Source organism: Rutidosis leptorrhynchoides, chromosome 11 (genome assembly GCF_046630445.1).
Source record: "Rutidosis leptorrhynchoides isolate AG116_Rl617_1_P2 chromosome 11, CSIRO_AGI_Rlap_v1, whole genome shotgun sequence".
Classification (NCBI taxonomy): domain Eukaryota; kingdom Viridiplantae; phylum Streptophyta; class Magnoliopsida; order Asterales; family Asteraceae; genus Rutidosis; species Rutidosis leptorrhynchoides.
Window position 1 is genome coordinate 133,744,742 of NC_092343.1, and position 13,491 is coordinate 133,758,232.

Consider the following 13,491-nt stretch of genomic DNA (forward strand, 5'->3'; position numbering starts at 1 on the left):
AATGTTGTTAATCTTTGTTTTTTTGTATGTAAGTGTATCAAGTAAAAAAATAGATGCTTATGATTAACTTTATGTTTTTCAGATTCGCTATGTTAATATCATATGTAATCGTCTTAGATCTATGTTTATATGTATACGAAGTTTTGATGGCGGTGGATGTGACCGTGGCTAATGATGGTGTTGTCGGCGGGCCCTTTTTTTTCTTTTCGATTTAGTACTTGTCAATTTTGGTATATGATATTGTGTAACAGGTTTGTTGCAGATTTTTTTTTGGGTGTAAAAAGATCAAAATACCCTTGCCTGGTTAGTGTTATATTGTAGTGAAGGTGGTGATGTGGTGGAATATGATTGGTGGGCTGTGTCCTTAGTTTAGTGTATAGTATAATATAATATAATATAAATATAATATAATATAATAATATATTAATATAATATAATATAATATATAATATAATTAACCCTAAATCGGCAGTTTTAAACTACATTTCAAACAGATGCTCGCATAACAATCCTGAATAACAATCCATGTCGACCCAGTAATCAACAAAAAAATGCTAAATCGGTTTCCAATTCAGTATCTATCATCGTCCACGAGATAGATGCTGCAACCAATTACTTCAAAATTAGGATTTTTTTAAAATAACAATTTAGTAAAACCGCCTCCTCTTCTATCAAACGATTCACGTATATTGATTCCATTCCACGATCTCATCTTCTTCGAACGATATTTAATTGATTTGCCTAACAATCTTGGCAACATGTTTATTTTGGAAGATCTATCAATTATGACTGTTGACAGGAAGATTAATCGGTTCGTTTTCAATATTTGATGATTATTTACATACTGATTCAGGAAAGCGAAGGATATCAATCTAAATCACCCTACAAATTAAACAAGGAATGGGCACAAATTATTGAGGTAAACAATCCAATTTATTTTTTATACTAATCTAACTGTTGATACTGCAATCTAATTTAATGATGTATGCATATAATTTGTTAAAAGATTTCTGATTCAACAAGAATTTTTCTTTGCAATTTGTGTGTTATTTGGTGCATCTGCACGTTTACATCGAAACACCTAATATGTATAAATGATGACTGTAAAAAATAATTTTTTACATCTTCCTATTGTCTTTTGGGTTAGCTTTACCGCATATACTACAAGTTAATGACTACATTTGTTACAGATCAGAATTTAGTTTGTGTGTTTGGGTCAGTTTAACCACCCGTTTGCTTTCCTTGAATGTGCATACACATATGATTTTGTTTTTTAGTTGAATTTTTACATGTACCAATAATGTGTTGATGTCATTCTATTATTAAATAGTTACAAGCTGATTTATTTGTTGGCCATAGTGAAAGTATAAAAACGCGGTTTATTTTGTTGTACCTTATTTTTACATGTTGTAAGTGTTATATGAAACTTTGTACATGTTGTATTGCTTCGATTGTGTACTTATTTTTTACATGTTTTATTTTGGTCAAACTCCACATTGCTTTTCCATAAGGTATATACATATGTATTTTTTTGGGGGTAAGCTGTTTACATGTGCTAATTGTGTTCTAATGTTTTAGTGTCTAGCTTTGTTTTTTTTTTTTTTTTTCCGGTTTAGCTGCAATAGGAGGCGTGCTATACAACAACTAAATTGTATTCGAGGAGCCATTGATGTTGAAAAATATGTTGTTTGTGCTTCCTTAAATATCGTTTGAATAACTTTTGATGGTATGGTTTTATTTTACTTTTCCTTTGTTTATATATTTTGTTTGGTATTTTGGTATTGGGTATTGCTTTTGAAAGTCCCTTTTGGGTATCTTTTATGCAGCTAATGGTCCTCCATTACTTTAATATGCATGTTAATTTGATTTTATATATGTGATTGTGTATGCCTGTTAGTTTGTATTGTGTGTTAAGTTTTGTGATAATGATATGATGCTTTAGAGGACATTTTGATGATGTGCTAAATTAGTTATTAATTAAACTCTATTTCTTATAGCAAAATGCATAATCTATTATTTCTTCGATCATTTTATTAATGTAAAAATTACGGTATTTTATTATACTTTAAGTTATTTTTTGTTTATGTTGTATATGTATTTCTGATCTATAAATGGTGACTGCAAGTATGTTTGTAGTTGTTGCAATGCTTTGTTTTGGTGCGAGGAACGCTTGAGGGCTACTACGCATGAACGTTTACCATCAGCTAAAAGGAAACAATTGCAACGACAAGGTAACTATAAACAATCACTAATATTACTAGACCATACTTAGCGTGTATATAATTTGTTAAAAGATTTCTGATTCAACAAGAATTTTTCTTTGCAATTTGTGTGTTATTTGTTGTTAGTATCAAAAGGATTTTATATTGTGTCATATAAGGATTTGTCTTCTTCAAAAGGTTGTTGGTGCATCTTTAAGTGCATTAGTTGTCTTCTTCAACAGGTTGTTGGTGCATCTTTAAGTGCATTAGCTGTCCAGATTGTTTGTTAAAGATGGTATTAATGTTTGCTCGGGTAATTGGGCTTCGTTGATCATGTAACATAACTATCATTTGGTTTTCCTATTGTTTAACAAAGAACTTTTTAATGATTTTAAATTGTTTCTTTTTCAGGGTCTCAATTACATGTAAAGTAAAACTACGTGATGAGCGGTGTGTTAAATTCCAACACTTCTATTTGCCTTGGTGCTATTTTGACAAAGCTGATTTTTAAATGGTGTGCGTCACTCATGTATATAGTCGCGACAACAGTTCTAAGACCTCATATATCAGAAGCATTGAGGTGACATGTAGTCATGATTTATAAATTTATCGATTTCGCGTAAACTGAAAATCTGACTATTATTAATGTGTTATTTTTTTCGAAAGACATTTGTACTGATCCTCTACTGAAAATCTTGACTATTAATAACTTTGCACTGAATTCTATTTGGTTACTGATGTTCTACATTTTTTTAGTGTATCCCTATGGATTATAGCCATTGTCTGATTCGAGTGGTTCGTGTTGTGTTCCTAATCGTGGTCAACATGAATTTCTATCCAATAGTATGCTTGCTGGACAAGAAAATACAGGTGGAGTGTTAATGATTAGCATTTGTTAGGAGTTTTATGTAGTTAGACACTTGAGTGGTTTTAGCTATAGAGGTTTATTTTATTAATATACTTGGTTGCTGTGTTTTTTATGGTTGAACTTCAATACTTATTTAAATTAGAGTCACTTGATATTGTTGTTGCCGGAGCGTGCCCCAAAAAGTATCTCAAACATTCAAAGAGTTGTCTCATCACTAAAAGGTTTAGGCTACTGATTCTACATCATTCTTTGTCAATAATCCATCATACTTTATTGCTAAGTTTTATGCTTATTTTATTTAGGTATAGATAAATGAAATAAAATTGTGAAAACATCGTCAAAAGAAGTTATAGACACTTTTATGGATGAACACATTTGGATTCCAACAGGTTGAAGTTATACACTTTTATTGGATGAACACATTCATTATACTTCAATATATGTATTGTGAAGTTGAACATGCTACAATATGTTGAAAATGGTTACCTGAATACTGCTTACCCAATAAACTCTACTTAAAAATAGGGTTATTAATAGTAGTTGTTCTAATCTACAGGGAGGATCACTATATGTAGCAGAAGCTGATAGACTAAGAAACTGGGCTGATAGCCGAAGAATAACATCCGTTGATTATACATATTTAGGTGGTTGAATCTGTTAAAATGACAAATGTGCATGGTGAAATCAAACATCCAATCAAAGTTTGTTGTTAATATCATTGTTAGTATATTTTTCTTTGATCCTTTCTAAATTTTTGTGTAATAGGGAATTAATATCTTTTTAAAGCTAATGGAAAAAGCGTTAAAGAAAGATACTTGATGAAAGGTTATACTCTTAATACCGGGATTGCAACACAAGGAATGCTAATGAGAGTTTCTCCTGCAAGGATTGTGTCTCGATGTTAATCTTCAAAAGACAAAAATTACATTGGGGGTTCAAGTTTTAGTGACTAAGCCTCGGGATTTCAAAAAGATTCGTCAAAGGTAAAAATGGGTGGTTCAGTAAAAAATCGTCCGCTTTTTTCTTGGGTGCAGACTTGTTTGCTTCTGTCTTCGGTGTGTATTTCCCTGTCTGAAGTAAAATCGATAATAATTATTTTTTAATGCTTATTTATTTGCTTGCGATGTTGATACTTCTATTTCAATCGAAACGATGCATGTTAATTATTTTAAGTGTATTGTTATTTGATAAATGTGTATAATTATGTTTTTGATGCGTTTAAGACGCATCATTATAATTCAATTCGATGTACTTAGTTCATATTTATAATGTGGTCAGGCTAAAGGTAATGGGATTATAAATTAGATAACACAGTTTGTTGCAGCGTATGTGACCTGGAATCTTCATATGCAGAGAGGTATGAATGAAACTGAAAAACCACTTAATAATGTTGATAGTTGATAATTGATAATTTAAGGATTGGATCAAACCCGTTGTTTATAAATATCTTTCTTGAAATGGGATTGGATCGATACAAAATTTTATACTCCGTAATACCCAGTGTCATGCAAGTCCGCTCGAGTATTATTCTATGTCATTCATGACGGTTAATAATAATTGGAACATATTCGATATTATGAATCAATATTTTTTTGCGAGCTTTCCCACCTTAAATGTGTATTTTTAATATTTTGTATTTTTTTTTCTCAGTTGGTAGACTTTTTTTTTTTTTTCGTCCGACATGGGTATTGTTGGTCACAACTCACATGGGTCATTGTTGTATCTGGCTGGATAAATGGCAACTATATGGGTACACAAGAGGATTAATATGATATTGGTGTTCTTTGTTGATTATCAACTAGGGTTTCTAGCCTCCTTTTGTGAAGAAATTTGATCAGGGACGTATAGTGTTGGATACAAGTACTAAAGATTGCATCAGATGGGTTTGGATCTGCTCATCTTACCACTTTTTCTCTTCTAAAACTGATCAAGATCTTCAGTTTTTTGATTTTGCTGAATTGTTGACTTAAAAGACAATGGTTTATGATTTTGGGGACTACATATATTGTTATAGGTGATGGGTATTGGAATATTTATATCGTTGGTGATTCAAGGTATATAAGTATTGATAGTATCAAAATTGGCATGAGAGATGGAAATTGCGTTCATTCTCATTTCTAATTAGTTTATTTTGTTTTTATAAGGCCATAGGTTATACTGGTATAAGTATAATTCTTTTGTCATAAGTCAATAAAAGTATGACAAGTGAATTTTGGATGTGCATAGGTTTTTTGTTTTGTTTTGGTCATCGTTTAGAGACCTTTTTAGTTGTCATTTTGTAAGTGTCTTAGGTGTTCAATAAAAACACCTCTTCGGGCGTACCCATTGTAGTACTTAGGGGGTGTTTAGATTAGCGACTAAAAAATTGATTATGCGTTTACATAATTGGAATCAAATAATCAAAAGGGTAAAATAAGATTATTTGACAAGTTAACATGTAAAATTATCAAAAGGGTATTCTTTTAAAATATAAATTATATAAAAAAGGCCACAATAAATTACGAGTAATTAACATCAATTAAATGAAAATATTAGTAATAACTCTTCCTGACCACTTCAAGATTCGAACATTAGATCTTTTGTAAAGATGTCAGGGACCTTAATCACTGAATTACCTTGAAATAGTTATATAATATAATATAATAGTACATAATGAAAAAGTAAATCAATGGAAACTATAGTAAAATAATAAGGTGTAACTACAACCAAGTCGGTATCATGAAGCAAAAAAACATGTAGCTAGCGTAGGTAACTAGTAGAACAAAAGAAAATCAATTAAAATAATAAGCAAATTTATATTGCTCCAATTATATATGTTTTATTCCGCAATATCGCCCTCATTTCATTCGGTTTTGATGATCGTTGGGCCCAAAAGTTGTTTTTCTGCGCCAAAGTGTCGACTCAAGGCAAAATGCCTAACTTGGTGTATAATTGACCAAGTATTGCTCAAACGTTGTAAAGAAAATGACAAGTGCAGAAAACAGCTCAAAAAGCGTCGCCCCTGATAAGGGAGCGCCGCTCTTGAAGGTCCAAAGCGCCGCTCCATAATGAAAAGCGGAGCTCTTATGCATGATTTGGCTCCATTTTTCATCAGTGAGCAGAAGCGCCGTTCCTTTCTGCCAAAAGCGTCGCTCCTGCCAAGCCAAAAGCGCCGCACCAAAGCTAAAACCGTCGTTCCAGATTTAAGCCAAAAAGACCGCTCCTGAAGGAAAAGCGGCGCTCCTGACGCTGTTTCAGCCCGAATTTTTACCACTATAAAAGGAAAGAGATAGGTCATCTCAAGAGAGAGCTGCAGTTTTTACTCCGAATTTCACACACAAAACCCTAATTTCATCATCTATTAGAGTTTTAAGGTAAATTGAAGGAAGCAAGCTCAAGTTTCATCATCATTAGCTCTAGATCTTTCTCTCTTTATCATTTTGAGTTGTAATCTCCACTTTACTTCACTCATTTTGCAATAATTAGTTGTAATCTTTGTTTTTCTTCATCTAGCTTTGAATCTATTGCTTATAATCATTCAATATGATGTTTATTGATGTTTTTATGCTTATTGCTAGTGTAATCTTGACTATGTTTAGCTAAATCACTTGTGTTTGCTTATCTATGAATCTCTATTGCATAGGATTAGCCCTTAATCTATTGAATGAACTTGTTTTGAATGAAAATACATGAGCTAGTGTTATTGAGTTAGCTATGAGGTCCATTACTATGTTTGATATTGGTTTTACTTTGATTACATAGGTTGAGTAGCTTTCTTAATGATTTGAGAAGTGAACCAATTTGTGCTTCAACACCTTAGGTGATCTAGACAACTAGAATAGGGATTTTAAGTGATTGTGCTTCTAGTCTAAATTGGTTTTCAATTGACCTTTGTTCATCATAGTGGTGTTTGACTATCTTAAGTGATTTTGATGGTTAAAGGGTTTTAAGTGATTTCAACCGGAGCATAATCTCAATAATCAACTCATATTTAACTTGATCTTAGGATACCATGCTTATGTGAATTCGCTAAAGTATACTTTGATTAAGGTTTGGTAGTATTACTAAACATTTACTAGTTCAAACAACTTAAGTGATATCAAATTGGGTAAAATAAGGGCTATCCATGAAAGGACCCGTTCATATACATTATAAACGATTCATAATAGTTGATTACATCGCGAGGTGTATGACCTCTATATGATACATTTTACAAACATTGCATTCGTTTTTAAAAGACAAACTTTCATCACATCAAAATGTGACGACATGCATATCATTTCATAATATATCCGATTATAATTGACTTAATAATAATCTTGATGAACTCGACGACTCGAATGCAACGTCTTTTGAAATATGTCATGAATGACTCCAAGTAATATCTCTAAAATGAGCAAATGCACAACGAAATATTTCTTTAATACCTGAGAATAAACATGCTTTCAAGTGTCAACCAAAAGGTTGGTGAGTTCATTAGTTTATCGTAATCAATCATTTCCATAATTTAATAGACCACAAGATTTTCATTTCCATTTCTCATAAACATAATCTCATATCAGGCATTTTGCACGGCATAGAGATAAAAATCATTTATATGGTGAACGCTTGATAACCGAACTAACAGGATGCATATAGAATATCCCCATCATTCCGGGACTCTCATCGGACATGATAATCGAAGTACTAAAGCATTCGTAACCCGAATGGGACATGTAAAGGTCCATAGATCTATCTTTAGGATTCGCGTCAATTAGGGGCCATTTCCCTAATTCTTAGGCTACCAAGCTAAAAAGGGGCATATTCGATTTCGATAATCCAACCATAGAATGTAGTTTCGATTACTTGTGTCTATTTCGTAAAACATTTATAAAAGCAGCGCATGTATTCTCAGTCCCAAAAATATATATTGCAAAAGCATTTAAAAAGGGGGCAAATGAAACTCACAATAATGTATTTTGTGGTAAAAATACATATGACGATATTGAACAATACAGGGTTGGCCTCGGATTTACGAACCTATATCATTTATATATATATATGTATATATATATATATATATATATATGTATATATATATGTATATATATGTGTATATATATATATATATATATATATATATTAAAACATATAATCGAAATCGGACAAGTTATGTATTGATATTAATAATATATATTATTTCAATTGTTATATATTTATATATGTATATTTCATATTTGATAGAATGGTAATAATAAGGATAATGAATAACATGTTGTTTTATTTTGTAATAATAATAATAATAATAATAATAATAATAATAATAATAATAATAATAATAATAATAATAATAATAATAATAATAATCATCATCATCTTAAAAATAATAATATTAGTAATAATAATAATAATACTAATAATAATAATGACTGTAATAATAATAATTAAAAATTTTGATAATCTTACTAATAATAATAACATAAGAATGACAGTTTTGATAAAAATGATAATTTTAAATATAATAATACTAGTAATAATAAAAATGGTAATAATAATGATAATTCTAATAATAATATTATTAGTCATTATAGTCTTCGTGTTAAATTCCTAAACTTGTAATTATAACTTCTAAAATTCTACTTCTTAATCATAATCATAATTGTACATGTATTATGATCTTTTTCCATATTCTTTACCATTTCATCTTTTATTAACTTCTTAATAAACATATGTTTATAGTATTAACATGTTCATAATTATACTAATTATAATAATCTTAATAATGATAATGATAATAATAATAATAATAATAATAATAATAATAATAATAATAATAATAATAATAATAATAATAATAATAATAATAATAATAATAATAATAATAATAATAATAATAATAATAATAAGAAGAAGAAGAAGAAGAAGAAGAAGAAGAAGAAGAAGAATTATAATAAGTAACTACCTTTAAGCTCATCCTAAAAATAAATGTCTCAATCCGGGTTCGAACCCGTGACCTCTCGCTAACCAACACAACACCTTAACCACTCATCTACCATTGCTTTTCTGTTTTAATACCATATACGTATATATATATATATATATATATATATATATATATATATATATATATATATATATATATATATATATATATATATATATATATATATATAATGTGTATATAACTGTTTTCCTTTTTCTTCATACATTCATCACAATGAAACCAAAATCATAGTCATACCATCTTCATCATCTTATTATCATCATCAGGATCATCATCATTAACTATAACGCCATCATCATTATAACCATCATTCATCATCACCATACCATAATCATCATTCGCTTAGTTAAACCGAAACGGGGAGCTGGATCACAGTTTAAAGAAAACGTAGCCCACTTCTAAATGCCTAAATCCCTACGGCCCAATATTTCTTCACAAGCCCAACATGTAACCCACTTTTATCACGGCCCAGGTAGCAAAAATTTATTCGATTTTCAGTTTATAAACAAACAAGAGTTAGTTTGCAAGTGGGTTTTAAATTTTTGTTTTTGTTCGTCCGGGACCATACAAGCAGCCACCATTCTATCTTTGTTGACATTAAACATCATCCTATTCATCATCCAATCATCATGTTCCTCAGCCATCACCATCATCGTTATCTATTTGGTAACCGAAAGTAAGAAAAAAAATAAATAAACAAGGTTTCGATGGGAGCATGGTTGTGGTGACGATGATGGGTATTTGATCGAAGTAGAAATCAATAGCAACACTTGAAGTAGCAGTTGTAAAAGCTGCTGTTCGGTCAGTAGTATAAGTGCAGAAACAGTGATATTAGCTGCAGTTTTAATTGTGGCATGTGGTGATGGTTTGCAAGATGGTGGTGACTGTTTGGGGTGATGTTGCTTATGGTTTGGGTGGCTGTGATGTGGGCTGCAAAATAGAAACAGGAAACACAGATGCAGTGGCATTTTATTCACTGGTGATTGACGGTGTTCAATGGAGGCTTGTGGTGTGGAGCTTCGAGAAAAAAAATAAAAAATAAATAAATGAATAATAATATCGACGGTTAAATAGAAGTGTAGCGGCAATCATTAAACAAAGATTTCGATCTTGGTTTATGGTGGTCGTAGGGTTATTCACAAGAAGAGGGGGGAAGAAAAATATATGTGAAAAGGTGACGGTTTTGTAAGGAAACAGAAAATGGAAGAATGGATGATGGTAGTGGTGGTTGCTAGATGGGTGATAATAGTAAATGGGTGTTGTGTTTGGGTGATTAATCGAACACACTCAAATAGGAAGGTCAAGCAGGAAAAATTTAACATCTTGGTGGTGGTGTGGCCGATTAGAAATAGAAGAATTCATAGTTGGTGTCGATGGTACACAGGAACATTGAGCAGCAACAGTTGCATTCGATTTAATAGGTAGAAATAATTAGAAGTAATAAGATGATGGTTGATGGTTGTTGGAGTTGGCAGGTTGTTGTGGTAATTTACAGCCGAAATCAGTAGTTTAAAAGGAAGTGTTGGGTGGTTCCCGGACGTACAAGAGATATGGAGTAATTGAGATGGTGGCCGTTATGGTTCTTAAACATATAGTGAACAATAATTAAACGAGTTGTAGTTGAGTCCTTAAGTGGGTTTCTGAGTCGATAGACATCACAAGGAAGAAGTTTTATGGTAGTAGGTTATAGTTTATCGATGGTGTGTTCTTGGTTTAGGTTTGTAATCAAACTAAAAGTCGATGGTTTTGATTGTTGTGATGATGATAGTTTATTTGTTGAGTAGAAAAGAAAAGATGGAGAGAGATGAAAGGTGAAGGAGTTTGCTCACGGTGGTTATGGCTCCGGTGGTGTTTTAACAAAAGTGATGAAGTCATGGTGGCAGCCGGCGGAGGTGGTGGTGAGGATGGTGTAGAGGTGGCGAGGAAGGGTGGGGTGATGGGTGATTGTTAATATAGAAAAAAATTAGATGATGGTTTTTGTTTATATCTATCATGTATATGTATAATATATATAAGTAAGAATGATGATAAAAGATGCGAAGACAGTAACCAGGAAAATATCTCATTATAATAGTGAAGCCATCATAGGTTTGTCTGATATACCGACACTTTCACGGGGTAATATATTGTGCTCCGTTGTTTACTCAGTGGCGAATAAAAGGGTTCAGAAATATCTCATCTTTTTAAATTAACTATATTTATTTATTTTGGGCATTATGGTATAAAATTTGATCATAACTTATTAAACAAAAATTAACTCACTATCCACGCCCGATCCTAGGTAAAATATAAAAAGTGTTGAAATTTACTAATTAGCTTCTAAATATATTTTTAATAAGCCTAAAATTCATATAACTTATTTTCGGATCACCATTTATTTTAAAATCACATAAGTTCATTTTTAACTTAATTAATAACTATCAAGATGACAAACGAGTGCTACGAGCATTTATTAAATAAATTCAAAAATATATATATATATATATATATATATATATATATATATATAATATGTTTTTAATATATATATATATATATATATATATATATATATATATACACACACAGATTTATAGTAATATCATATATTATTTCATTTACACATATGAATTAAATCATATAAGTTTCTATTTCAAATTTATATATATATATATATATATATATATATATATATATATATATATATATATATATATATATATATATATATATATATATATTTAAATATATATGTATTTATTTACAAACAGTGGTTCGTGAATCATCTGGTATGATCGAAGGTCAATTGAATATACGAAACAGTTCAAAAATTTTGAGACTCAACCTTACAGACTTTACTTATCGTGTCGAAATCATATAAAGATTAAATTTAAATTTGGTCGGAAATTTCCGGGTCGTCACAGTACCTACCCGTTAAAGAAATTTCGTCCCGAAATTTGATTGGAATCGTCATGGCTGACAATAAGTATGTTTTCATGACGCATACGAGCTGAAAATTAAAGTTTTGTCATCATTGAGTAATATGGATAAAACAATTCGCTTAAGTGAAGAGTACGAATGAAGCTATCATAAAAGAATGTAATGTGAAAAGTAAAGTAAAGTTTCGTCATATCTCTTGACGTAGATAGGGTTGATTTCCGGAGTTCAAGGGATTTAAAATAAAATCTTCGTAATAAGATTTGGTTCTTAAGGAAATTAGAATCCTTCTTGATTAAATGCGATGAACTGTTTCGATTGTTCTGTCAGATATTTCACTATAAATCTACTCCCTTTGTTTCCTTTATATTTTGGAGTTCCATCCTTTTGTTTTCTCTTTCCGACTTTAAGTCAAGCGAATAATGGTCCAGATTTCATAGATATGAAATTCGAAATGAACATAGCTAACGTTCCAAGAGAGAAATTGTAATAGTACGGTCTTGATTGGTTAAATTACTAGAATTCAAGAGAAAAGATAGAACTATCAAGAAAATACGTTCTTGATATGTTTATTGATTAGATACAATGCAAGAGTCGTGTAACATGAACATGATGACGTTATAGTCTGTGAATCATCACATTTCATTAGAAACTCAGCATGACTTACTGTAATATAATCACGTTGATCAAGTATCATTATATTATACTAACCCATGCTTCAGTTCCCAACACTACTTCAAAAACATTCATATTTTAAACTCAAGGGTTTTCAGAATATAGATACTAAACAGTTTCCTTACAGATAGCATGAAGAGATAATTGATTTTAGATAAGAATAGTTATGAAATTGTCTTCAGAAATATCGAGGATATGTATAATGAAAGATACGATGATATCTTAGAATTTCTAATATTGATGGATGATGAAGAAAATTTGTCCGCAAGATTTTAGAGTTAGGAGCAAGGTATTCGTTAATGACTTCTGCAGATACTGAATCATTTAGATTCTTTGAAGGCAGGGTTAGTCTTTGTGATTTGTCTACAACCTCCTTCATGTTTTGCTCAATTCGTTTTCCAATTCCAAACCTTCTCTTTTTCTGAGCTTTGCCAACACATTATTCTTTATCATCAAACTTCCGACTGTTAAGGTCGTTTAATATTTTTGTTGCTTCATTAAGCTTTTTCAACATTCAGAGTATTGCTTCGTAGACTGGTGCTTTTCAGAATTTCAAAATGGAAGCTCATAATTCTAAGAGATAAATGTTATATGTATACATATAACTGTTGATGTAGACATGCTGCGAAGTTTCAAAATACCGATTTCTGATTCTCGGTAATTGGTTTGGCAACTCTCGTTACAAGGTGCGGATGAGTATATGATAAGGTTTTAAATGAACAGATATTATGGTTCTTCCGAGAGACTTAAGTCAACGAATAATGAAATTGTTGGTATGTTTACTGCTAATGTGGTGGAATATAAACGGTTCCCCGGTAACGATGAAAAGAGCAAATGTATATATCAAAGTTATAATAAGGTTTATTCAA

The 13,491-nt window shown here is 30.8% G+C and overlaps 1 long non-coding RNA gene across 7 annotated transcripts; it reads left to right on the plus strand.

Annotated features, from left to right (window-relative positions):
• Positions 1-517: 517 nt before the first annotated feature.
• LOC139877003 (uncharacterized) lies at positions 518-4,280 on the plus strand. 7 transcript variants are annotated; one of them, XR_011768408.1, is made up of 6 exons: positions 518-919; positions 2,137-2,231; positions 2,613-3,290; positions 3,372-3,458; positions 3,626-3,747; positions 3,835-4,280. It is a non-coding gene; the product is annotated as an uncharacterized lncRNA (long non-coding RNA). The 7 variants fall into 7 exon arrangements; XR_011768403.1 differs by adding an exon at positions 2,444-2,514 and having other exon boundaries at positions 2,613-3,747; XR_011768404.1 differs by having other exon boundaries at positions 2,613-3,458.
• Positions 4,281-13,491: the final 9,211 nt, after the last annotated feature.